Below are 27,426 nucleotides of genomic sequence, written 5' to 3' on the forward strand. Positions count from 1 at the left end.
CGACATGCTCGACCTCGACTCCAAAGACATCGACGGTATGGACGCCAATGAAGGAGACAATGAAGAACCAGCGCCTGTTGGGCCCTGGAACGCCACCTCATCATATGACATATACATGGTGGATGCACCAAAAGATGACGACGAGGAGCGGAAGGACGCACCGAAGGCCTGTTCCCTCGAAAAGCAGTCAAAACGGCGACGCAAGCACCGCCCCAAATCCTGCCTCGACAGAAATAGCGATCACGCAGACCCAGCGCTGGAGCAGGGCGAACCGCTGCCGGACAACGGCAATCTGGATATTCAAACTGAACAAACAAATCCTATCAGGGATAATGGTCCGGACGACATAACGCCGGACAGGCACCCGGAGCATCAGAATGCCCGCGAAAGGCTCGTTGCCACCGCAAGGAGCCTTAAAAAGCAGAAGCGAAGGCTCAAGGCCGTGCAAAACAAACTCCAATTCAGATGGAGTAAAATACTTAATACAGCAGCAATGTACGGCGATGATCGCCCCTCAAAGAGCTACCCAAAGCGGAAGATGCTACCCGAATTCGATGAGGAGGCCTCCAACCCCCCACAACCAAATATCAAAGCAACCACCTGGTTGGATAGACGACCCCTCTATCAACACAGAACGACATACAATGCCGCTCACAATACAACACGCGACCCACGCGAGGGCTCGCACCCAAAGGACGATGCAACAAGATCCATCGATGGACCACGCAAGCGCGCCCCAGCATACAATGCAACACAACAAGCATCAGAACAACGCGGTACACCCAGTTACAGGGGTGCCGCACACCCCCTATGTTTCACCGATGAGGTGCTGGACCATGAATTTCCAGAGGGATTCAAGACCGTAAACATAGAGGCATACGATGGGACAACAGGCCCTGGGGTTTGGATTGAGGACTATATCCTTCATATCCATATGGCTCGAGGAGATGATCTCCATGCCGTCAAATACTTACCCCTCAAGCTCAAAGGGCCAGCTCGTCACTGGCTCAAAGGCCTCCCTGAAAGCTCCATTGGAAGTCGGGAAGAGCTCGAAGACGCCTTTCGAGCAAATTTTCAAGGAACTTACGTCTGACCTCCGGATGCGGACGATTTGAGTCATATAGCTCAGCAACCCGGAGAGTCAGCCCGAAAGCTTTGGAATAGGTTTCTCACTAAAAAGAACCAGATTGTCAACTGTCCGGACGCCAAAGCCTTGGCAGCTTTCAAGCATAGCGTCCATGATGAATGGCTCGCCAGACACCTCGGCCAAAATAAGCCGAGAAGGATGGCCGCATTAACAAACCTCATGACCCGCTTTTGCGAGGGTGAGGACAGCTGGCTAACCAGATGCAGCACCAGCGACCCTAGTACATCTGAAGTTAGAGATGGAAACAGGAAATCACGGCGCAACAGCAATAGCAAACGCCGGAATAAAGAAGACAGCACGAAGGGCACGGCAGTAAATGCCGGATTCAAAAGCTCCCGGCCAGGTCAAAAGCCGCCTAGTAAAGGCACCAGGGATGAACCGTCCAGCCTCAATAAAATTCTGGACCAGGTATGTCAGATACATAGTACCCCTAGCAAGCCCGCTAATCACACCCACAGAGAATGTTGGGTCTTCAAGCAGTCCGGCAAGCTCAACACCGTACACAAGGGGGAGGATACACCAAGTGAAGACGAGGACGATCCTCCCAAGCAAGACACTGGGGAACAAAAGAAATTCCCACCAGAAGTCAAAACAGTAAATGTACTACACATGATCAAGGGAAAAAACAATGCGGCACCCCCAGGAAAATATACCCAAGTGCCTGTCACCGCGAAGCCCTGCCAATGGTCGTCTCAACCGATCATTTTCGACCACCGCGATTACTCAGCAAGTATCCGACACGCAGGATGGACTGCCTTGGTATTAGACCCAGTAATTGGCGGATATCACTTCACACGAGTCTTTATGGACGGCGGCAGCAGCCTAAACCTAATATACCAGGATACAATCCGCAGGATGGGGTTAGACCCAACACAAATTCGCCATAACAATACTACCTTTAAAGGAGTAATGCCAGGACCAGGGGCTTGTTGTAGGGGCTCCCTCCTACTACAAGTCATATTCGGCTCCCTCGATAACTTCCGTAGCGAGCATTTAACCTTCCACATCGCTCTGTTTGAAAGTGGCTATCAAGCACTGCTCGGGTGCGAAGCTTTCGCTCGCTTTAATGCAATACCACACTACACCTCCCCCACACTCAAGATGCCCGGTCCACGCGGCATCATTTTAGTGCACAGAAATATCAAGCGATCTCTACGCGCCGAACAGAGTGAGGCTGCCTTGGCAGCCACACACTAAAGGCGCCCGGACTAGCCAAAGTGCCCCATAGGTCGTCAAGACCTCATACACAACTAATAGAGTCTGGCGCCTCTACTTATAACGAATAAATGGTCACACCCCTATTTACAAGGGGCTCAACGCGCGCAGACATGTGGCCATTCCTCCTCATCTTGAATTATGCATAGTTTCTTTAATTATCTTTTTGCACGACAACCTTTTTCACCTGAATTCCTCTCGTTTACAGATGATCATCGTGCCACACTCGTCCAGGATACGACACAACGGAGACACAGGCACAGACGTGCAGCAGGGACCCGCTCCAAGGATTCTTTTTAGATTAAGACGCTGCGTAAACCTTTTTTACTGTCTCTTGTTGATACATATCCACCGTTGAGAAGGATGCTGACGTCTTGGCATGTGGCCACTCCAGACCAATGCACGTACCTGGACATAAGGGGCTTCTTACGAAGGCCATTATTTAGGCCCGATTTATACCACAACGACCGAATACCTTAGGGAGTGTTCGGCGTCGCGAGTTTCCCCTATATGCATCAGCTCCGAATCATTGTCTTTGGTCAAATGTTGGGTTTGCCCGGCTCCTGTGTTTTGGTGCCTTACGTTCCGCTTTACCGGCTAAGGTAGCACCAGGAGAACTACTGCGATTGTGCCCTGGTTCATCCGGACGTGCACCTTAGTAGAGAAAGCCGAAAGCTGGCTGTCATGATCTAGCGCGAGACTGGTCAACCACTCGATGACCCATGAGAATGTTAAAATTGCTCCGCCTTAACGAAGGGCCGCTTTTTGGCCAGGCATATACGCACCCCGGGATCGGGAGAGTGCGGAGCCACCAGGGGCTATCTAGTAGCCCCACTGTTAAACTCCTATGGCTAAGTGAAAGTGTTAAAGCATTATAGTATGGTTGCCTCGCTCGCTTCGCTATCACCTCCTTAATAGGACCAAGACGTTGGGTTAAGTGTGAACGCATGTTTATGAGAACACCTCCGCATTATATGCGTGGGGGTTGAAGCCGACGACTGCAATCTTTCAGGTTATACACATGTATACATGAACGGCCGCCCAGGAGGCATCACATTACTTTCAGGCAAAAGTATAAAAGTAGCCTTATGAAAATTTATAAAAGCATTTTGCTTACAATGAGATTACATGTCACTCAAACATAATATTTTTTGAGCACTGGGTCTCTATCAAACGAGCACCCTCAAGAACTTCCTCAAAGTAGTTCTCAGTAGCCCTTCGACCTATGGCCAAATCCCGCGCTGCAACAGTGGTAGCATCCATCTCTGCCTAGTATGCTTTAGCACGGGCAAAGGCCATTCCTGCGCCTTCTATGCACGCCGACCTCTTCATCGCATTTATGCGCGGCACCACGTCAAGGAATTGCTGCACCAAGCTGAAATAGCTGCTCGATTTCGACCTTCCCGGCCATAGCTGATCCACAACAGACCTCATGGAGAGTCCGAACAACCTATTTAGTTCGGCCCATTCGGCTAATTGGTCCGTCAATGAAAGCGGACGCTCGGGAGAAAGGAATTGTTTCCAAAACAGCTGGTCTACTTCATGGTCCGTCTGACTCTGGAAGTATTTGGCCGCATCGGCAGCGCTCACCGCCAAATCCATATACACATCCTCCGAACTCCACAGCCGATCCAGAGGGGCATACTGTGGATCTCCGAACTTCCTCTGCAGCATAAAGGATTTCCCAGCTAAAATATCCCCAAATTCCCGCAGTTCCTCCTTCTTTGTCCTCATAGCAGAGCGGAGGTCTTTTCCCGTTGCAGCAGCCTTCTCAAGGTCCGATGCCTTTGCCTGGTTTTCCTTTTCAAGAGCCCGGCAACGGTCAACGGCGGCTTTTAATTCTACGTCCATATTGGCCATCTTATCCCGGCTCTTGCCATGCGCGGCCTTATCAGCTCGCAACTCTTCGGCCGCTTTCAAAGCAGCCACATTACCCAATCTCGCTTGTTCCTTGGCTCGGGCAAGTTCCGCCCGCAAGGCTTCAATAGTGGCAGCTCCATCTGCAGTAATAACATGTTAAATATACTGGCTTCATGCTGCTCTTATTATGCGGCGTTTACCAGATAATAACACCTACCCTGCGCCTCGTCAAGCCTTTTGTTAACAAGCTCGATGTCGGCGTCTGCCACATCCAACTGCCGTTTTAAATGGGCAAACTCGCTAGTCCGGCTAGCCACTGGAGCTTCCATCACCTGCTCATAAAAGCAGTATGGTTACTACCTGGGATTATGATCCTCTGATCACCGTCGTTCCCAACGACAACCAGAGTCTCAGGGGCTACTATCTACACAGGGCACACTTAGCATGTGCAGGACTATCATACATTATTTTACGTACCTCAAAACCTGTTAGTAGACTCATAAAAGCTTTATGCAATCCGCTTTCGGCAGAAGAGATTCCCTCCATCACCGTATTCATCAGCACACGGTGTTCATCTAAGATGGCCGCTTGCCCCACCAACTCCCTCAGAACATCCGACCATACAGTAGACGGTGCCGGACTCGTTTGCCTGCTCTCTTCGAGAGCCAGACACGGGAAGCTTCGGGGGTCGACGGAATTATCTTCTGGCCTCGCCGGACCCAGAGAGGCCCTCCGCAACGACACTTCAGTGCACCGTCTCCCCCACACTCAAGATGCCCGGTCCACGCGGCATCATTTCAGTGCACAGAAATATCAAGCGATCTCTACGCGCTGAAGAGAGTGAGGCTGCCTTGGCAGCCACACACTAAAGGCGCCCGGACTAGCCAAAGCGCCCCAGAGGTCGTCAAGACCTCATACACAACTAATCGAGTCTGGCGCCTCTACTTATAACGAATAAATGGTCACACCCCTATTTACAAGGGGTTCAACGCGCGCAGACATGTGGCCATTCCTCCTCATCTTGAATTATGCATAGTTTCTTTAATTATGTTTTTGCACGGCAACCTTTTTCACCTAAATTCCTCTCGTTTACAGATGATCATCGTGCCACACTCGTCCAGGATACGGCACAACGGAGACACAGGCACAGACGTGCAGCAGGGACCCGCTCCAAGGATTCTTTTTAGATTAAGACGCTGCGTAAACCTTTTTTACTGTCTCTTGTTGATACATATACACCATTGAGAAGGATGCTGACGTCTTGGCATGTGGACACTCTAGACCAATTCACGTACCTGGACATAAGGGGCTTCTTACGAAGGCCATTATTTAGGCCCTATTTATACCACAAAGACCGAATACCTTAGGGAGTGTTCGGCATCGCGAGTTTGGCCCTATATGCATCAGCTCCGAATCATTGTCTTTGGTCAAATGTTGGGTTTGCCCGGCTCCTGTGTTTTGGTGCCTTACGTTCCGCTTTATCGGCTAAGGTAGCACCAGAAGAACTACTGCGATTGTGCCCTGGTTCATCCGGACGAGCACCTCAGTAGAGAAAGCCGAAAACTGGCTATCATGATCTAGCGCGAGACTGGTCAACCACTCGATGACCCATGAGAATGTTAGAATTCCTCCGCCTTAACGAAGGGCCGCTTTCTGGCCAGGCATATATGCACCCCGGGATCGGGAGAGTGCGGAGCCACCAGGGGCTATCTAGTAGCCCCACTGTTAAACTCCTATGGCTAAGTGAAAGTGTTAAACATTATAATATGGTTGCCTCGCTCGCTCCGCTATCACCTCCTTAATAGGACCAAGATGTTGGGTTAAGTGTGAACGTGTGTTTATGCGAACACCTCCGCATTATATGCGTGGGGGTTGAAGCTGACGACTGCAATCTTTCAGGTTATACACATGTATACATAAACGGCCGCCCAGGAGGCATCACATTACTTTTAGGCAAAAGTATAAAAGTAGCCTTATGAAAATTTATAAAAGCATTTCGCTTACAATGAGATTACATGTCACTCAAACATAATATTTTTTGAGCACTGGGTCTCTATCAAACGAGCACCCTCAAGAACTTCCTCAAAGTAGTTCTCAGCAGCCCTTCGACCTATGCCCGAATCATGCGCTGCAACAGTGGTAGCATCCATCTCTGCCTAGTATGCTTTAGCACGGGCAAAGGCCATTCCTGCGCCTTCTATGCACGCCGACCTCTTCATCGCATTTATGCTTGGCACCACGTCAAGGAATTGCTGCACCAAGCTGAAATAGCTGCTCGATTTCGACGTTCCCGGCCATAGCTGATCCACAACAGACCTCATGGAGAGTCCAGACAACCTATTTAGTTCGGCCCATTCGGCTAATTGGTCTGTCAATGAAAGCAGACGCTCGGGAGAAAGGAATTGTTTCCAAAACAGCTGGTCTACTTCACGGTCCGTCTTACTCTGGAAGTATTTGGCCGCATCGGCAGCGCTCACCGCCAAATCCATATACACATCCTCCGAACTCCACAGCCGATCCAGAGGGGCATACCGTGGATCCCCGAACTTCCTCTGCAGCATAAAGGATTTCCCGGCTACAATATCCCCGGCTTCCAGCAGTTCCTCCTTCTTTGTCCTCATAGCAGAGCGGAGGTATTTTCCCGTTGCAGCAGCCTTCTCAAGGTCCGATGCCTTTGCCTGGTTTTCCTTTTCAAGAGCCCGGCAATGGTCAACGGCGGCTTTTAATTCTACGGCCATATTGGCCATCTTATCCCGGCTCTCGCCATGCGCGGCCTTCACGGCTCGCAACTCTTCGGCCGCCTTCAAAGCAGCCGCATTACCCAATCTCGCTTGTTCCTTGGCTCGGGCAAGTTCCGCCCGCAAGGCTTCAACAGTGGCAGCTCCATCTGAAGTAATAACATGTTAAATATACTGGCTTCATGCTGCTCTTACTATGCGGCGTTTACCAGATAATAACACCTACCCTGCGCCTCGTCAAGCCTTTTGTTAACAAGCTCGATGTCGGCGTCTGCCGCATCCAACTGCCGTTTTAAATGGGCAAACTCGCTAGTCCGGCTAGCCACCGGAGCTTCCATCACCTGCTCATAAAAGCAGTATGGTTACTACCTGGGATTATGATCCTCTGATCGTCGTCGTTCCCAACGACAACCAGAGTCTCAGGGGCTACTATCTACACAGGGCACACTTAGCATGTGCAGGACTATCATACATTATTTTACGTACCTCAAAACCTGTTAGTAGACTCATAAAAGCTTTATGCAATCCGCTTTCGGCAGAAGAGATTCCCTCCATCACCATATTCATCAGCACACGGTGTTCATCTGAGATGGCTGTTCGCCCCACCAACTCCCTCAGAACATCCGACCGTACAGTAGACGGTGCCGGACTCGTTTGCCTGCTCTCTTCGGGAGCCGGACACGGGAAGCTTCGGGGGTCGACGGAATTATCTTCTGGCCTCGCCGGACCCAGAGAGGCCCTCCGCGACGACACTTCAGGATTGCCCGCTTCTGGAGCGGAGGAGTCCGGAGGAGGCGTTTCACTCTCCATCATCTTCGGAAGAAGATCCCCCGAAGACGAGCTCATCTGAGAGGGGCTAAGGCCCGAACTACAAAGGTAAATGCAGTGGTTATTTTCTCAGAAGAAAAGACGACATATCTGTACTATTAAAGTACTTTGGGTCACCTACGACTCGAGGGGGAATTGATCACCCCTCGGACTTTGTGCAGCAACCGCACCCCCCAGGGTAGGACCCTCTGTGGGAGACTTCTTCTCCCGTTTGGAAGCTTCGGCTTCCGAATCCCCGGACGCAATCCTTTTTCTCTTCTGATCATCTTCCTTCATGGAGATGCTCGCTCCCTCGGCTAGAGCGGCCAGCATTGGGGGCCCGTGACCGCCCGCAGGGCAGGGTGCGGTCCGGAGCATCTTTTCCAATATCGGATTTTCCAAACCCTCGGGGAGGGGGGCCGAGCACCGAATCAACTTCGCCTTCGTTAGCCAGTCCTGGTCAAAAAGCGAACTCTCAGAAATAACTTCGCATCAAAGGAGAGGTAGAACGCTCGGTCGGAAGTCGCCTTACCTGTTCGCTGGCACGGTTGATACTCAGGCCCGCATCCTCGGTGATTTCCGGACACTCCACTTGAGGTCCGAAGAACGACTTGTACATATCCTTGTGCATCAGGCCGAGGAAATTTTGAATGGCGCACGGTCCCTCGGGATTGAACTCCCACAAGTGAAGAGGCCGGCGTTTGCAAGGCTGGACTTGACGAACCAGCATAACTTTTGTTACCGCAACCAAACTGAAATCTCCATTAAAGAGATCTTGAATGCGGCTTTGCAGTATAGGCACGTCCTTGGCTGGTGGTGGAGGGCCCGGGCGGAAGATAGGGGCGGCCGCCCACTTGGCACTTCTAGGAGCCGTGATGTAGAACCACTCATGTTGCCATAATTCAGACACCTCTGGAATGGAACCTTTGGGCCATGCAACTCCCGTTGTCTTGTGTATTGAGGCGCCTCCACACTCCGCATGTTTCCCCTCGATCATATTCGGTTTTACTTCAAAGGTCTTGAGCCATAGGCCAAAGTGAGGGGTAACCTGGAGGAAGGCCTCGCACACAACAATAAATGTCGTGATATGAAGAAAGGAGTCTGAAGCTAGATCATGGAAATCTAGCCCGTAGTAAAACATCAAGCCCCTGACAAAAGGATCCAATGCAAGGCCTAGACCTCGGAGGAAGTGGGAGATGAACATGACGCTCTCATTGGGTTCGGGGGAGGGGACGGCCTGCCCCCGGGGAGGCAGCCGATGCAGAATCTCGGCGGTCAGATATCTGGCCTCCCTCAACTTTTTGACGTCTTCTTTCTTGACGGAAGAAGGCACCCATCAGCCTTGAAGGCTAGATCCGGACATGACTGAAGGTTCGGAGCACCTGACCTGAACTTTGGGCGTTTGAGCTTGAGGTGGGGGAAGGATTCGATTGAGCATGGGAGGGAAAAATAAAAGGCCTCGTCCCTTTATAAAGAGGGTGGATATCGAGCGTCCTCTCCGTGTCCGTTTGGACTTGCCTATGATCTACGAGACCTAGAAGCGGTTGGGTTACCCACGCCCGTATTGATGAGAATCCCGGAATAAGGGGACACGACCTCTGCTTTGACAAGACGTGCCAAGGAAACCGCCTCGCATAACGCGCTGAGGTGGGATACTGAAACGACTCGGATAAAGGCTTGGCCGTGGTGTGTCACGCTACGGAATACGTCAGCAGATTAGATTTGTGTAAATATTATTCTCTCTATGGCAATATGTGGAAACTTATTTTGCAGAGCCGGACACTATCTTTGTGTTCAAAATCTTCTATGAAGTACTTGGAGGAGGAACCCGCCTTGCAATGCCGAAGACAAACTGCGCGCCGGACTCGTCGTCATTCAAGCCTGGTTCAGGGGCTACTGAGGGAGTCCTGGATTAGGGGGTGTTCGGATAGCCGAACTATACCTTCAGCCGGACTCCTGGACTATGAAGATGCAAGATTGAAGACTCCGTCCCGTGTCCAGAAGGGACTTTCCTTGCCGTGGAAGGCAAGCTTGTTGATATGGATGTTCAGATCTCCTACCATTGTAACCGACTCTATGTAACCCTAACTCTCTCCGGTGTCTATATAAACTGGGGGGTTTTAGTCCGTAGGACAACATACACATCAACAATCATACCATAGGCTAGCTTCTAGGGTTTAGCCTCTTTTATCTCGTGGTAGATCTACTCTTGTACTACCCATATAATCAATATTAATCAAGCAGGACGTAGGGTTTTACCTCCATCGAGAGGGCCGAACCTGGGTAAAACTTCGTGTCCCTTGCCTCCTGTTACCATCCGGCCTAGACGCACAGTTCGGGACCCCCTACCCGAGATCCGCCGGTTTTGACACCGACACCAAGCCACTGATTGAATTGTTCTAGGAGAAGAAGTTCCTTCTTAAGAGCATGCCTTATGCAAGGACTTTGATATCCTCGATGATGGTTCCCCACCTGAAATCCATAGTGTTTTATTATAAGACTACTATGTGGCCATTCTTGTCTTGGATAATGTGTTCACATGTGTGTAGCAGAATGTCACATCCCTAGCTTCTGGCATTGCTCTAGGCTAGCTTCATGTGTGCATCATGTCTATATTTTTGAAACTTGAATTGAGGAATATTGGAAGCCTCAAAACCCTAAATAAAAGAGGGGCAAAAACCCTAGAAATCTCATTCATTGCTCCAAAAGGCTCTTCTTAAATGTTTGATAATTTTTGGTAAGGGTTCTGGTCCCAACCAAAATATTGAACATTTTTAAGGATTTATTTTTGGGACTTTGAATTTAAATCATTAGCTATTTGAATTTGAATTATATTCATATAATTAGAATATAATTTCAAATACCCCTGAAATATTTTATGAGCTTTTGGAAAAGTCCATCTAGCCAAATAAAATTATTCAGAGGAGTTTTTGGCATTGTTTGAATTTGTTTAAAATTCAAAACAGTGGCAAAACGAAATTAAATAAAACAAAACAGAAGAAAAAAATAAAAGAGAGAGAGAGAAGGACTTACCTGGCCTCACCCGTGCAGCCCACCAGAACCGGCCCAGCCGGCCCAGCCCGCCACCGCTACTCCCCCCCCCCTGTCATCTTCCTCTTGCCAGTGGGAGCAGCTGCGTGCTCGCACGCGCGCGGCCGAGGAGGCCACCTCCTCCCTGCCTGGCTGCCTCCTCCTTCCCTGGTCCCTCCCGCGACGCCACGCAGCCCCGACCCCCTCTCACTTCTCCCTCGCTCTCTGGACCTCCCTCCCCCTCGCTCCTCTGTTTCCCTTCCCGCGACCGAACGGAGCCGCCGCCACCGACGAGAGCCACCGTGGCTACCGGCCACCCCACGACCCACCGACGCCCCAGGAAGCTCCGCCGGTCCTCCCTCTACCTCCTCAACGAGCCACGAGGCCCCGGACGTGCCACAACACCGCCCTCGATGCCTTCTTCAACCTCGGGACCGCCGGCCATCTTCGTCAAATTCGCCGGCTCCGGACCGTCCCCGACCTCGCCGAGCGTCCCCTCGTCATCGCCGTGAGTCACTGACCCTCTCCCCTAACTCAGCATGCTCCCCTCCATGCCGTAGCGCCGTTCCCCACGAGCACCGAAGCCACCGTCCGCCATTGCTGCTGCACGCATAGCCTCCGTGCTCCCCTGGCCTCACTGAGCTGCTCTTAGTGCTCCCCATGTCTAGCAGGTGCTGCCCAGCCTCTCCATTTGCTCACTGATGCACCGTAGCGACGCGCCCGAGCACCACCGAACACCATCGCTGCCAAAGCTCGTCGCCGGCATGAGTTCCGGCGACCCCACGACCTCCCACTCGGTCCTCTGGATGCGCGGGAGCAAGGGCCATCCCCTGGTGCCCTCAGCGCGCCAAACTGACGCCTCTAGCGCAAGTCCGGCGTGCCCCGCCGTGTTCTGTGGTCGCCGTCGGCTGGTCTCCGGCGTGCTGACGTGGCGTCGTCGTTAGGGGCTAATGACCCTGCTAACTAACCCTGTGACACTGACAGCAGGGCCCCACCTGCTAATTAATCCTAGATTAGTTTCTGTTTAGTTTTTAACTAATCCTAGTGGCCCCACGCGTCAGCTTTGACTAAGCTGACGTGGCTGTTGACTGGGCCCACATGTCAGCGACACTAATCAGCCCCAGTCACTGACCAGTGGACCCCACTGGTCAGGTTTGACCTGAACCTGCCCCGTTGACCTGCTGACGTCACTGTGACGTGGGGCTGACGCAATAAGTATTTTCTGGATTTAAAAATAATCAGGAAATTCCAGAAAATTGTATAAACTTCTAAAATTCATAGAAAATCAACCGTAACTCCAAATTAAATAAATTATATATGAAAAAATATCAGAAAAATTCAAGGAATCCATCTGTACCATTTTCATGCATGTTAGAACAACTTATAGGTGCTGTTTAGCACAAATCAATTAAATGGCATTTGAATAATCACATATGGAGTTTGAATTTGAATCTTGTATTCAAACCAACTTCATTTAATCTGTTGCTAGTTGCATTAGCCCAAAACACATTCATTTTGCCATGTCATGATCATGCATCATATTGTGCATTGCATTGATTGTGTTCCCTTCTGTGTTGCCGGTATTTGTCCCCTCTCGATAGACGTGTACCGATGATGTGATCGTTGACACTGATGAAGACTCAATGTTATCTTCAGAAGTGCCAGGCAAGCAAAACCCCCTTGTTCATTCCGATACAATCCTACTCTCTCGCTCCTGCTCTCTTTTACTGCATTAGGACAACACCGATTCATCTGTTACTTGCTGCGGTAGCTGAACCCCTTTATCCTTTGCATGACCTGTCATTGCCACAGTAAATAGATAAAACCCACTAGCATGAGTAGGAGTTGTTTGAGCCCTGATGTGCCTACTCATTTATGTTTGTTGTCATGCCTGCTACTGCTTAGAGTTGAGTCAGGTCTGATTCATCGGGGATGAATCAGAGGCGTGTGAACCTGTCCTACTGTGTGTGAGCTAAGTGTGTGAACACGATTTGGTAAAGGTAGCGGTGAGAGGCCATGTAGGAGTACATGGTGGGTTGTCTCATTGCAGCCGTCCTCAGGAACTGAGTTCTGTGTTTGTGATCCATGATTCAGCTACTACCACGCATTGGGCCCGAAACCAATGGACCCTCTCGGCTTCTTGATCACCCTTGTCCTCTGTCCAGGAGTTGCAAGTAGTTTCTGGTGTTTGTAGTATGCTGGAGACCGTGGGCAGCGCTGACCGTAGGGGTGGGCTGTGATGCGGTAGGCACGTGGCACGGTGTACCGGGCGCCCGTTTGGTGTCTCGGGAACCCTGTTCACATCGTTTGGGGCTGTGAGCGAAACTCCGGCCGGATCTCCTCATGGATGGAACCCGAATAGGCGATAAACCTGGACTAGAGACTTAGGTGATTAGGTAGGTCGTGGCCGACACCCACGTTGGGCTTCCGCTTGAAGGTTGCCGAGTACATGTCGTGTAAACGGCGGTAAGTGGTGAGAGCGTGTGTGAAGAAGTACACCCCTGCAGGGTTAACCTAATCTATTCGAATAGCCGTGTCCGCGGAAAAGGACTTCTGGGTTGCTTATATCAGTTCATAGACAAGTGAAAGTGGATACTCTAAAATACGCAAGATAAGCGTGAGTGCTATGGATGGCGTTCTTGTAGGGAGACGGGAGCGGATCCATAGTGGTGTATTGATATGGTGAATATGTGGACTCGTGTGCGCCACCTCAAAAAAGTTACTCGCAGTCGTAGTTCAGGATAGCCACCGAGTCAAAGCTGGCTTGCTGCAGTTAAACCCCACCATCCCTTTGTTGATAATGATGCATATGAAGATAGTTCTGATGTAAGTCTTGCTGGGTACATTTGTACTCACGTTTGCCTATTTTATGTTTTTGCAGAGAGACTTCAGTCTCACTAGTATTTCCGCGTGGTCTTCGACGTTTAGCTTGTTACCTCAGCTACGATCTTGTGCCTCGGCAGGATTTGGTAGATAGTCAGGCTTCTCAGCCTTTTTCATTTATAGATGTCTGTACTCAGACATGATAGCTTCCGCTTGTGCTTGATTTGTATGCTCTGAATGTTGGGTTATGAGACCCATGTTTGTAATATCTCGCTCCTCGGAGCCTATTGAATAGATTACTTGAGTCATAGAGTCATGTTGTGATGCCATGTTGTATTTGCACATATCGAGCATATTGTGTGTATGTTATTGAAATGCTTGGTATGTGTGGGATCTGACCATCTAGTTGTTTATCTTTAGTAGCCTCTCTTACGGGGAAATGTCTCCTAGTGTTTCCACCGAGCCATGGTAGCTTGCTACTGCTCCGGAACACTTAGGCTGGCCGGCATGTGTCCTTCTTCGTTCCTGTGTCTGTCCCTTCGGGGAAATGTCACGCGGTGAATACCGGAGTCCTGTTAGCCCGCTACAGCCCGGTTCACCGGAGTCCTGCTAGCCCAGTGCTACAGCCTGGATTCACTCGCTGATCACCGACACGTTCGATGCTGGGTCATGGATGCCTGTCCCTGTAAGTCTGTGCCGCTTTGGGTTTACGACTAGCCATGTCAGCCCGGGCTCCTTATCATATGGATGCTAGCGACACTGTCATATACGTGTGCCAAAAGGCGCAAACGGTCCCGGGCAAAGGTAAGGCGACACCCGTGGGAATACCGTGCGTGAGGCCGCAAAGTGATATGAGGTGTTACATGCTAGATCGATGTGGCATTGAGTCGGGGTCCTGACAGCGTTGGTATCAGAGCTTGACTGCCTGTAGGATTACCAAGCCAAACTGGTCGAAGTCGAGTCTAGAAATTCTTTAGTTATATAAGGGAATTGATTGTGGGATGGAACGTAAGGCTCTTTTTACTCCTTATACCTCATGCCCTTCTGATCTGAGTCATCTTATCTTTCCTACGGGGTTAAGGAACTAGGTCTTCTCATCTATCTATCAGGATCACGTGTTACTAATCAGTAGACTTATAAGATTGTTGGATTTAAGTCTCAGTTCAGTTCCTACTACTTCCGTATGTTAATTGTTGATCTCGGAACCTTGATATTGTGCTTCTGAGTGGTTATGCCACCATTTTTGTGATTGTCTCAAATCTTTTTGAGCAATTATAGCCGTTATGCTGTCCGAGTCATCCCAGGTTTCTAAATAGTCCGATGCATTTGCAAATCCCTTCCTTCTGTTTCCGATGTTCCCATGGGCCAGATTAACCACACTAATCGGTGTGTTGAGGTAATTATTGCCTCGACATATATGTTGGAATTATTATTATGACCCTAAGTGCTTAGGGGATCATCTAGTGGTCTAGCCATGATTTGTGTCCTAGTGTGAAGATTCTGGCCTTTATTCTCGGAAGCATCCCGTGATGCTACTTAGTAGTAGGTATTCTACTCCTGGGTTCTGAACCCGAGATTCACTCTACCTACTTCATGTTGATAGTAATTGCTAATGCCTTTAGGATATTAGTAACCTTTGCGATAGTCCTTGAAGTCCGTGGTATCTTCTTCTTCCAAATACCATGAACTACTTATGGCAGATGTTTATTGGATCAAAAAAAAAATCACAATTAGAGTACTCTTGAGGAGTTCTCCATTCATAAATCGTGACTCTGCCAGTTCTACCTTTCTGCATGGGTTATCCGGAAGAAATATGTTGAACTTGGTTCGACATACTAATCTATGCATCCACAACTCAGAAAGTTATATGTTCCTTTGAGTTGTTCTCTTTAGTTGCATTCTGACCCTCGTCTATCAATTGATAGTCAAGAGTATGCGTGCGTTCGTTCATTGATGCCTATGACTCTTGTGGTCTGTCAAGCCATTCTATTCCGGAATGACTAGGAGAAACAAACTCTAGTACCTCTTCCATATCTAGGATTGGGTCAAAGTAGTTGTATTCCGCAGATCAAATGCCAATCCAGCTTTTGGTTCTGCTCTACCTTGGAGTATTACATATTTTATATCGAGATTGTTATAGGAATTGCACACCATCCCATGAACTCTTGGTACAGTGACACTTCTTGCCATCACTGTTCATTCCTCGGCCCTCGTGTTGATGCAACCGGAATACCGACAAATGAATTGTGATGTGTGAAATCAATACTGCTAGCAACTCTGTTGCTTGGTAGTTAAAGGATAATAATTTCATTCTTAGTATGTTGGTTTTCGAATCATCCTTCTAAGACTGATCGTGCTACCTAGTCCTTATTTCGGTGCACCCTTCGATTGATGAGTTAGGATCTTGTCAAGTCCTCACTCATTTGATCATATCGTCTTGCCCTCAAAAGCAAGATTGTTCTCGAGCTTAGTAACATACCGGTGGTTCTTGACTTTCCAAATATCTTCTTGGAGGTGTTACCGGGTTGTCACCTGACCGCTATGTTGAGTTCGTGATCAAGTTGGTTTCTTGTGAACCACCTTCTCTCCAAGAATCGGTGTTAGATATCCCTGAGCTAGTTGGTTAAGCTAGACAACAACTTGGAGAGTTGGAAGATAAAAGCTTGTCTGACTTAGTTCGTTCCAAAGGGATATTCTTGTGTAGTGTGTGTTGAAGAAAGATGATATCTTCATTGATTGGTCCTTGTGATCAGTTGCTGGAACTATTGTCTTATCAATCCTTTGATTTGAGTGTGGGCTATCGTCAAATCAAATCAGTACCAACGATGCTCGTAATGTTGTCTTATTCGTGGTTGATCCCTCGAGCATACACCATTATATCTTTTGGGTCTGACCAATGCTATCACTTGTTCACTTAACTATGGAATTCCTTTTAAAAGGAAACCCAGATGAATTGTTGTTGTGCCCATTGACAACATCCTTGTCTTCTCCATAATTTTGCTGAACATTAAGCTAGTGTTGGAAACTTTTGAAAGCATTTGTTCATGCTAGCTCATGAAGCATATGTTTGGATGAAGGTAGTGACTTCCTTTAATTCATGTGCATCTGATGCAAGTTGCCGCCGTGGATTCGAGAAAGTCAATGTTGCTTTCTTTGGAATCATTCCAAATCAGTCATGCACACGTGCGAAGAATGCTGTGGTTTGAAGACTTGCAACCTTCAATCTATATGTATCCCTAGCACACCAAGCCACTGATTGATTTGTTCAAGGAGAAGGAGTTCCTTCATAAGAGCTAATCCGGACTTATGAAAGAACTTCGGTACCCTCGTTGATGGTTCCCCCTCCTGAACTCGGTAGTGTTTTATTATAAGACTACCACGTGGTCATGCTTGTCTGGGACAACGTGTTCACATGTTTGTAGCAGAACCAGCTCATGTTTTGGAGCTTGCTATCGTAGTTCATCTCCCGAGAATCCCGCAACGTCATCTCGTCGATTTGTGTTGCAAACTTTCATTTTTCTTCCTAAGACTCGATGAGCCTGGAATATCCTAACACCAACCAGAGCTGAATCTCAGGCAGATATGATGGTTGGAACATTTCCCTAAGAACTATAATATTGGTCTCTCGATAACCGGTAAGGTGGATGTCGTGGCCAACACACCCATCCGGTAGACCTATTATTATAGTATCTTGTTTGAGGAAGTTGGCCACCCCCCCCATAGGGATTTCGTAGGATTTACTCCCTAGTTGACCCTATGGATTTTTGTGTTCCCGAAGTCCGACCTTTTACTTGATGTTTTAGATATCAAACCATATCTATGAATGGGTTATACTAGCACATCAAGGAGAACATTAGAAGCGGAGTGCTAAATGTCTCTCGGTCGATCATCCAGATTTTATTTGCTTGGCCTCGCTAAGGTGAAATATGAGAAAGTGTTATCCTCCTTCGCATCTGCATCGTCCATCGCTATTCATCATGGTAGTATGTTGTGTTGTCAGCACCCTTGACGCGGTTGTTGATAAAACCTTGATGATTGTGGAAATGCTCAAGTTCTTGAGAGCACGCACAAGCGCTACGTCTTATCATCGGCACTAGCTGGGATTGCCCCAGATTTCCTCGGTTATGCTATAACCACTCCAACAGTGAATTCACTCTCTATTGTTGGGTTCTTCCCCAGTTACCAGAATCATTCCCAGCATTTGCATTTTGTTCCCAGCTTGCACCGCCAATGTGCCATTCTACCATGGGTCTCTTCCATTTCCGATGATAAGCAAAATTCATCCATTACGTTGTCTTCAACAAGGTAATCCACATCATCCAAGTTTGAGTATGCCATTCTACCGAACCCCTCTAAATGATCAATTATGATTTGCCTTAAGCTGGTATAAAGAGTTTCAATGATCTCTTAATCAAAGGTAATTTTTTTGTCACTTAAGGGGAGATATTTACGAGTCACGGTTCCGAAGGTGTCTCGTTGTGGTATCATGGCAACTCAACTCCTCGCTACGTTGACAACCGATTACCACCTTCTTAAGTGTGGAATTGTTGTCCACCTAGTGAACCTTCGTCATCCGTTTCTTTCCACCCCTCTTGATGTGTATCTCGTGTCTCAACCCGAGAGATGGTCCTATGTCTCATTCCGTGAGTTGTTCGATCTTCAAGAAGATCGACCCTTCTAGAGTCTCCTTCTTCCCTCCATGTCATGTTGGCAGGATTTCTCAGAACAAGACATCAAGACAATGATGGTGAATGAATCAACGTTCAACTGAAGTGCACCCTGGATCGTGAAGATTGTACTAGTTTGTGTTTCCCCTTCATCCTACCCTACGCTTGAATCTCGAGACGAGATTCTTGTTTAGTGGGGGTGAGTTGTCACATCCCTAGCTTCTGGCATTGCTCTAGGCTAGCTTCATGTGTGCATCATGTCTATATTTTTGAAACTTGAATTGAGGAATATTGGAAGCCTCAAAACCCTAAATAAAAGAGGGGCAAAAACCCTAGAAATCTCATTCATTGCTCCAAAAGGCTCTTCTTAAATGTTTGATAATTTTTGGTAAGGGTTCTGGTCCCAACCAAAATATTGAACATTTTTAAGGATTTATTTTTGGGACTTTGAATTTAAATCATTAGCTATTTGAATTTGAATTATATTCATATAATTATAATATAATTTCAAATACCCCTGAAATATTTTATGAGCTTTTGGAAAAGTCCATCTAGCCAAATAAAATTATTCAGAGGAGTTTTTGGCATTGTTTGAATTTGTTTAAAATTCAAAACAGTGGCAAAACGAAATTAAATAAAACAAAACAGAAGAAGAAAATAAAAGAGAGAGAGAGAAGGACTTACCTGGCCTCACCCGTGCAGCCCACCAGAACCGGCCCAGCCGGCCCAGCCCGCCACCGCTACTCCCCCCCTGTCGTCTTCCTCTTGCCAGTGGGAGCAGCTGCGTGCTCGCACGCGCGCGGCCGAGGAGGCCACCTCCTCCCTGCCTGGCTGCCTCCTCCTTCCCTGGTCCCTCCCGCGACGCCACGCAGCCCCGACCCCCTCTCACTTCTCCCTCGCTCTCTGGACCTCCCTCCCCCTCGCTCCTCTGTTTCCCCTCCCGCGACCGAACGGAGCCGCCGCCACCGACGAGAGCCACCGTGGCTACCGGCCACCCCACGGCTCACCGACGCCCCAGGAAGCTCCGCCGGTCCTCCCTCTACCTCCTCAACAAGCCACGAGGCCCCGGACGTGCCACAACACCGCCCTCGATGCCTTCTTCAACCTCGGGACCGCCGGCCATCTTCGTCAAATTCGCCGGCTCCGGACCGTCCCCGACCTCGCCGAGCGTCCCCTCGTCATCGCCGTGAGTCACTGACCCTCTCCCCTAACTCAGCATGCTCCCCTCCGTGCCGTAGCGCCGTTCCCCACGAGCACCGAAGCCACCGTCCGCCATTGCTGCTGCACGCATAGCCTCCGTGCTCCCCTGGCCTCACTGAGCTGCTCTTAGTGCTCCCCATGTCTAGCAGGTGCTGCCCAGCCTCTCCATTTGCTCACTGATGCACCGTAGCGACGCGCCCGAGCACCACCGAACACCATCGCCGCCAAAGCTCGTCGCCGGCATGAGTTCCGGCGACCCCACGACCTCCCACTTGGTCCTCTGGATGCGCGGGAGCAAGGGCCATCCCCTGGTGCCCTCAGCGCGCCAAACTGACGCCTCTAGCGCAAGTCCGGCGTGCCCCGCCGTGTTCTGTGGTCGCCGTCGGCTGGTCTCCGGCGTGCTGACGTGGCGTCGTCGTTAGGGGCTAATGACCCTGCTAACTAACCCTGTGACACTGACAGCGGGCCCCGTAGCGGGTCAAAGCCCGAGTCAACGCGGGATTAGCCCCTGTGTCACTGACGTGTGGACCCCACACGTCAGGTTTGACCCGAGCCGGCCCCCGTTGACTTGCTGACGTCATGCCAACGTCATGCTGATGCAGTAATGTTTTCTGGATTTAATTTAATTCTGAAATTCCAGAAAATGAATATAAACTTCTAAAATTCATAGAAAATTAACCGTAACTCCAAATTAAATAATTTATATATGAAAAATTATCAGAAAAATTCAAGGAATCCATCTGTACCATTTTCATGCATGTTAGAACAACTTATAGCTGCTGTTTAGCACAAATCAAATAAAGGGCATTTAAATAATCACATATGGAGTTTGAATTTGAATCTTGTATTCAAACCAACTTCATTTAATCTGTTGCTAGTTGCATTGGCTCAAAACACATTCATTTTGCCATGTCATGATCATGCATCATATTGTGCATTGCATTGATTGTGTTCCCTTCTGTGTTGCCGGTATTTGTCCCCTCTCGATAGACGTGATACCGATGATGTGATCGTTGACACTGATGAAGACTCAATGTTATCTTCAAAAGTGCCAGGCAAGCAAAACCCCTTTGTTCATTCCGATACAATCCTACTTTCTCACTCCTGCTCTCTTTTACTGCATTAGGACAACACCGATTCATCTGTTACTTGCTGCGGTAGCTGAACCCCTTTATCCTCTGCATGACCTGTCATTCCACAGTAAATAGATGAAACCCACTAGCATGAGTAGGAGTTGTTTGAGCCCTGTTGTGCCTACTCATTCATGCTTGTTTGTCATGCCTGCTACTGCTTAGAGTTGAGTCGGGTCTGAATCATCGGGGATGAATCAGAGGTGTGTGAACATGTCCTACGGTGTGTGAGCTAAGCGTGTGAACACGATTTGGTAAAGGTAGCGGTGAGAGGCCATGTAGGAGTACATGGTGGGTTGTCTCATTGCAGCCGTCCTCAGGAACTGAGTTCTGTGTTTGTGATCCATGATTCAGCTACTACCACGCATTGGGCCCGAAACCAATGGACCCTCTCGGCTTCTTGATCACCCTTGTCCTCTGTCCAGGAGTTGCAAGTAGTTTCTGGTGTTTGTAGTATGCTGGAGACCGTGGGCAGCGCTGACCGTAGGGGTGGGCTGTGATGCGGTAGGCACGTGGCACGGTGTACCGGGCGCCCGTTTGGTGTCTCGGGAACCCTGTTCACATCGTTTGGGGCTGTGAGCGAAACTCCGGCCGGATCTCCTCATGGATGGAACCCGAATAGGCGATAAACCTGGACTAGAGACTTAGGTGATTAGGTAGGTCGTGGCCGACACCCACGTTGGGCTTCCGCTTGAAGGTTGTCGAGTACATGTCGTGTAAACGGCGGTAAGTGGTGAGAGCGTGTGTGAAGAAGTACACCCCTGCAGGGTTAACCTAATCTATTCGAATAGCCGTGTCCGCGGAAAAGGACTTCTGGGTTGCTTATATCAGTTCATAGACAAGTGAAAGTGGATACTCTAAAATACGCAAGATAAGCGTGAGTGCTATGGATGGCGTTCTCGTAGGGAGACGGGAGCGGATCCATAGTGGTGTATTGATATGGTGAATATGTGGACTCGTGTGCGCCACCTCAAAAAAGTTACTCGCAGTCATAGTTCAGGATAGCCACCGAGTCAAAGCTGGCTTGCTGCAGTTAAACCCCACCATCCCTTTGTTGATAATGATGCATATGTAGATAGTTCTGATGTAAGTCTTGCTGGGTACATTTGTACTCACGTTTGCCTATTTTATGTTTTTGCAGAGAGACTTCAGTCTCACTAGTATTTCCGCGTGGTCTTCGACGTTTAGCTTGTTACCTCAGCTACGATCTTGTGCCTCGGCAGGATTTGGTAGATAGTCAGGCTTCACAGCCTTTTTCATTTATAGATGTCTGTACTCAGACATGATAGCTTCCGCTTGTGCTTGATTTGTATGCTCTGAATGTTGGGTCATGAGACCCATGTTTGTAATATCTCGCTCCTCGGAGCCTATTGAATAGATTACTTGAGTCATAGAGTCATGTTGTGATGCCATGTTGTATTTGCACATATCGAGCATATTGTGTGTATGTTATTGAAATGCTTGGTATGTGTGGGATCTGACCATCTAGTTGTTTATCTTTAGTAGCCTCTCTTACGGGGAAATGTCTCCTAGTGTTTCCACCGAGCCATGGTAGCTTGCTACTGCTCCCGAACACTTAGGCTGGCCGCCATGTGTCCTTCTTCGTTCCTGTGTCTGTCCCTTCGGGGAAATGTCACGCGGTGAATACCGGAGTCCTGTTAGCCCGCTACAGCCCGGTTCACCGGAGTCCTGCTAGCCCAGTGCTACAGCCTGGATTCACTCGCTGATGACCGACACATTCGATGCTGGGTCATGGATGCCTGTCCCTGTAAGTCTGTGCCGCTTTGGGTTTACGACTAGCCATGTCAGCCCGGGCTCCTTATCATATGGATGCTAGCGACACTGTCATATACGTGTGCCAAAAGGCGCAAACGGTCCCGGGCAAAGGTAAGGCGACACCCGTGGGAATACCGTGCGTGAGGCCGCAAAGTGATATGAGGTGTTACATGCTAGATCGATGTGGCATTGAGTCGGGGTCCTGACACAGAACCCTCTCATGTTTTGGAGTTTACTATCGCAATTCAAATCCCGAGAATCTCGCAACATCGTCTCGTCGGTTTGTGTTGCAAACTTTCTTTTCGGACATGTTGTCTGAAATATCCCGTTACCAAGCAGATCTGAATCTCAGGCATATATGATGGTTGGAACTTCTCCAAGATCTATGATGTAGGTCCCGACAAGGTTGATGTTTTGGCCGACGTACCTAGTCGGAGAATCTATCCCTATAGTATCTTGATTGGGCAATTTGTCCATCTTCTCCGCGAGGATTTCATGCGGTTATCCTATAAGTTGTTCCTTAGGGATTCTTATGCTCTTGGTTTCCTCGATTAAGCTATGACCATTCAAACGGTGGAATCACTCTCGTTGAGTTATTCCCAGTCACCAGAATCATTCCCAGCATTTGCACTTGTTCCCAGCTTGCACCTCAGTAATTACTGTTTCGGATCATCTTCAAAAGTGGTCCTACTATGGGTCCCATCCATCCCCGATGATAAGAAAAAGCATCCATTGTATTGTCTTCAACAAGGTAGTCCACATCATCCATTCTGGTATGGGTATGCCATTCTTTCAAATTCGTTCGCATGATCATTTGTGAATGCCTTAGGCTGGTATAAAGAATTTCAATGATCTTGTATCAAAAGTAATTCTTTTTGCCACTGAAGGGAATAGTTCTTCGAGTTACCTTCCCCGAGGTGCCCCGTTTTGGAATCATGGCAATTTCCCTCGCTACTTTGAAACCCTCGTCAAATTGTTTCTTCTATTGCTCCTGATGCAAGTTTTGCCTCTCAGCTCTAGAGATGTTTCCATGTCTCATTTCGTGAGTTGATCTTGTGATCATCAAGATGATCCTACGTTGCTCGAACCTCAAGAAGATCAATTCTTCTAAAAATTGTCCCTTTCTACTCGTTGTCATGTTGGACGTAGTTCTCAAGCAAGAAGCCAAGATCAATATGATGCAATGGATCAATATATTCGAGAAGAGCAGTTGGGTCATGAGGATTGCATTAGATTTGTGTCCCCTCTGTCTTCTTACCTCATGTCTTGAATCTCGGGACGAGATTCTTGTTTAGTGGGGGTGAGTTTTCACAGCCCTAGAATTGTTTGTAATAGTTGCATAAGATAGCATCCATGCATCATGTCTAATTTCTGAAAGTTGAATTGAGGTTTGTTGAAACCCTCAGAAATCAGTTCAAAAATAACCAACTTAAAATCTTCTCAAATGAGTCTAATAAAATGTTCGTGTTATTCCATAGAATTATTGGCAAGAGCTAAAATTCAAACCAATATTTTTATGAGCTCAGAAACATTTATTTTGGCCATTTGAATTAATCCAATAATTATTTTCTTTGGACCTATATTTAATATATATTAAATATAACTTCAATAATTCTGGAAGTTTGTGAGTGGCTTTGTATATATTTTAGCAAGACATATAATAACCTATAGAATTTATGGAAATGATTTAGTGGCTAAAACTAAATCAAAACAGAGAGGAAATAAAATAGAAAACAGTAACTAAAATAGAAAACAGAGAAGGAGGGAGTACCTGGGCCTTACCTGGCAGAAGAGGCCCAGCCCACCAGGGGCTGAGTGGTCTTCTTCCTCCTGCCAGGAGGACAGGCAGGTGCGTGGCGAGCGCGCCAACGACACCTTGCCAACTCCTGCTTCAGCCGCACAACCCCGGCCCTCCAGACGTGCCACGGAGACGCCCAACGCTCCCTCTCGCTTCCCCTCCTCTCCCTGGACCTCACTCCCCTCTCTGCTCTCTCTCTCTTTCTCACGACTGAGCAGAGCTCGTCGCCGCTGACGTGCACCACCGCGGCCACCGCCTCCCCCTCGCCTCTCCGACATGCCCAGGAGCTTCACCACCAACGCCTACGCCTCTCTGTCGACACACGTGACGCCAAACGCCGCCGAACATCGTCTTCGCCTTCAGGACCTCCCCGAGCTCGCTGACCCCCTCTACGGCATCCCTGTGAGCTCTGCCGCTTTTCCCCTCTCTCCCCGCCGTCGTTCTCCTCCCTTAGCCCCACTGACCACTACGGCCGAAGCTCGCCGCCGCCGTGCCTCGTCGCCGTCGTGGCTAGAGCCGTTGTAGCTCGAAGCTGAGCACACCACCGTGCTCAAAACGTTCTCATGAGCCCGTAGCCACCCGCAACGCCATCTCCCCGTGCTCTGTAGCCCCGTCTCGCTCAACACCCGAACGCCGCCCGCCGCTACGAGCTCGACTCCGGCGAGCTCGGGCCACCTCAGCCCCTGCCGTATGCATAAATGGATGCGGGCGAGTCCCAGCTCCACGTAGATGCCCTCCGCCGGCCATTTGGTCGCCAGAGGAGGAATCCCGAGCCCCTGCGCCGTCTCGGGCTTCGCCGGCGACGAGCCGCGGGTCAACTCCGGCGAGTTGACCCGGGGGTTTGACCCCGTCTGACCAGGGTTTGACCACCCTGGGTCACTAACGCATGGGGCCAGCCCTGCTAATTAACCCAGGTTAGTGTTAATTTATTTAGTTAGTTTAATTAGCCTCTGACGTGTGGGCCCAGGCCTTAACTAAACTAGATTAGGTTTAGTTTAATTTTAATTAACATTGTTAGTTAACTGTGTCATTGACGTGTGGACCACACACGTCAGGTTTGACCTGGACCGAGCCGTTGACTTGTTGATGTAACTATGAGGTCATGCTGATGCAATATTTCCTTTCTGGAATTTAAATAAATCTTAAATGAATTATTATTTTCAGAAAATACCCAAAACTTCAAAAAATCATAGAAATTCAACCGTAACTCCAAATGAGATAAATTATATATGAAAAATTATCATAAAAATATGAAGAATCTGTTTATGCCATGTTCATGCATGCTTGAGCAAGTTAAGATCACCAACTAGGACAATTCATGTTTATGGAATATATGGTATGTAGTTTTGGAGTTGGAATTTGCTATATGTTTGAATTCCACTTTAATTAATATGACTAACTGTTGCATTAGGTGAATTCAGTACCTTAACATGCCATGATCATACATCATGTCTATTGCATTGCATTTATTGTGTTCCCTCTTGTTTGCCGGTAATTGTCCCCTCTCAGTAGACGACGTTCCGACGATGAGATCGATGACACCGATGAAGAGCTATAATATCTTCAGAAGTGCTAGGCAAGCAAAACCCCTCTTGTTCATTCCGATACAATCCCACTCTCTCGCTCTTGCTCTCCTTTACTGCATTAGGACAACAACGATTCAACTGTTACATGCTGCGGTAGTTAAACCCCTTTCTCTGCATGACCTGTCATTGCAACAGTAAATAGATGAAACCCACTAGTATGAGTAGGAGTTGTTTGAGCCCTGATGTGCCTACTCATTCAGGCTTGTTTGTCATGCCTGCTACTTCTTAGAGTTGAGTCAGGTCTGATTCGTCGGGAATGAATTGGAACATGGTGAACATGTCTTACCATGCAGAGCTAAGTGTGTGAACATGATTTGGTAAAGGTAGCGGTGAGAGGCCATGTAGGAGTACATGGTGGGTTGTCTCATTGCAGCCATCCTTAGGAACTGAGTTCTGTGTTTGTGATCCATGATTAGCTACTACCATGCATTGGGATCCTTAATTGACCCTCTCGGCTTCTTAATCACCCTAGTACTCTGTCTAGGAGTTGCAAATAGTTTCTGGTGTTTGTAGGTTATGTGTTGGCGGCCGTGCGTAGCGCTGACCCTAGGGGTGGGCTATGTAGCGGTAGATACACCATGGCCGGGTATGCTAGGCGCCCATTTGGCATCTCGGGACCCTGTTCACATCGTTCGGGGCCGTATGTGGAAACCTCGGCCGGACTCCCTGCGGATGGAACCTGGATAGGCGATAAACCTAGACTAGAGACTTGAGTGTTTAGGTAGGCCGTGGCCGACACCCTAGTTGGGCTTCCGCTAGAAGGTTGCCGAGTACATGTCGTGTAAACGGCGGTAAGTGGTGAGAGCGTGTGTGAAGAAGTACACCCCTGCAGGGTTATCATTATCTATTCGAATAGCCGGATTCCTCGGGTATGGAAACTTGGACCCCTTGCATAGTTCATAGACAAGTGAAAGTGGATACTCTAAAATGCGCAAGATAAGCGTGAGTGCTATGGATGGCGTTCTCGTAGGGAGACGGGAGCGGATCCATAGTGGTGTATTGATATGGTGAATATGTGGACTCGTGTGCGCCACCTCAAAAGAGTTGCTTGCAGTCGTAGTTCAGGTAACCACTGAGTCAAAGATAGCTTGCTGCAGTTAAACTCCACCACCCCCCTTGTTGATACCGATGCATATGTAGTTAGTTCTGATGTAAGTCTTGCTGGGTACATTTGTACTCACGTTTGCCTATTTTATGTTTTGCAGAGAGACGTCAGTCTCGCTAGTAGTTCCGTGTGGAATTCGACGTTTAGCTTGATACCTCAGCTACGATCTTGTGCCCTCGGCAGGATCTGGTAGATAGTCAGGCTTCTTAGCCTTTTTCATTTGTAGATGTCTGTACTCAGATATGTTAAGCTTCCGCGTGTGCTTTGATTGTTGGGTCATGAGACCCATGTTTGTAATATCTCGCTCCTCAGAGCCTAATGAATAAATACTTGAGTTGTAGAGTTATGTTGTGATGCCATGTTGTATTTACACATATCGAGCATATTGTGTGTATGATTGAAATGCTTGGTATGTGTGGGATCCGACAATCTAGTTGTTTATCCTTGGTAGCCTCTCTTATGGGGAAATGTAGTGTAGTGCTGCCATGAGCCCGGTTCACTGGAGTCCTATTAGCCCTGCACTACTGCTCAGGACACTTGACTG

This window comes from Triticum dicoccoides, chromosome 7A (assembly GCF_002162155.2).
Source record: "Triticum dicoccoides isolate Atlit2015 ecotype Zavitan chromosome 7A, WEW_v2.0, whole genome shotgun sequence".
NCBI lineage: Eukaryota > Viridiplantae > Streptophyta > Magnoliopsida > Poales > Poaceae > Triticum > Triticum dicoccoides.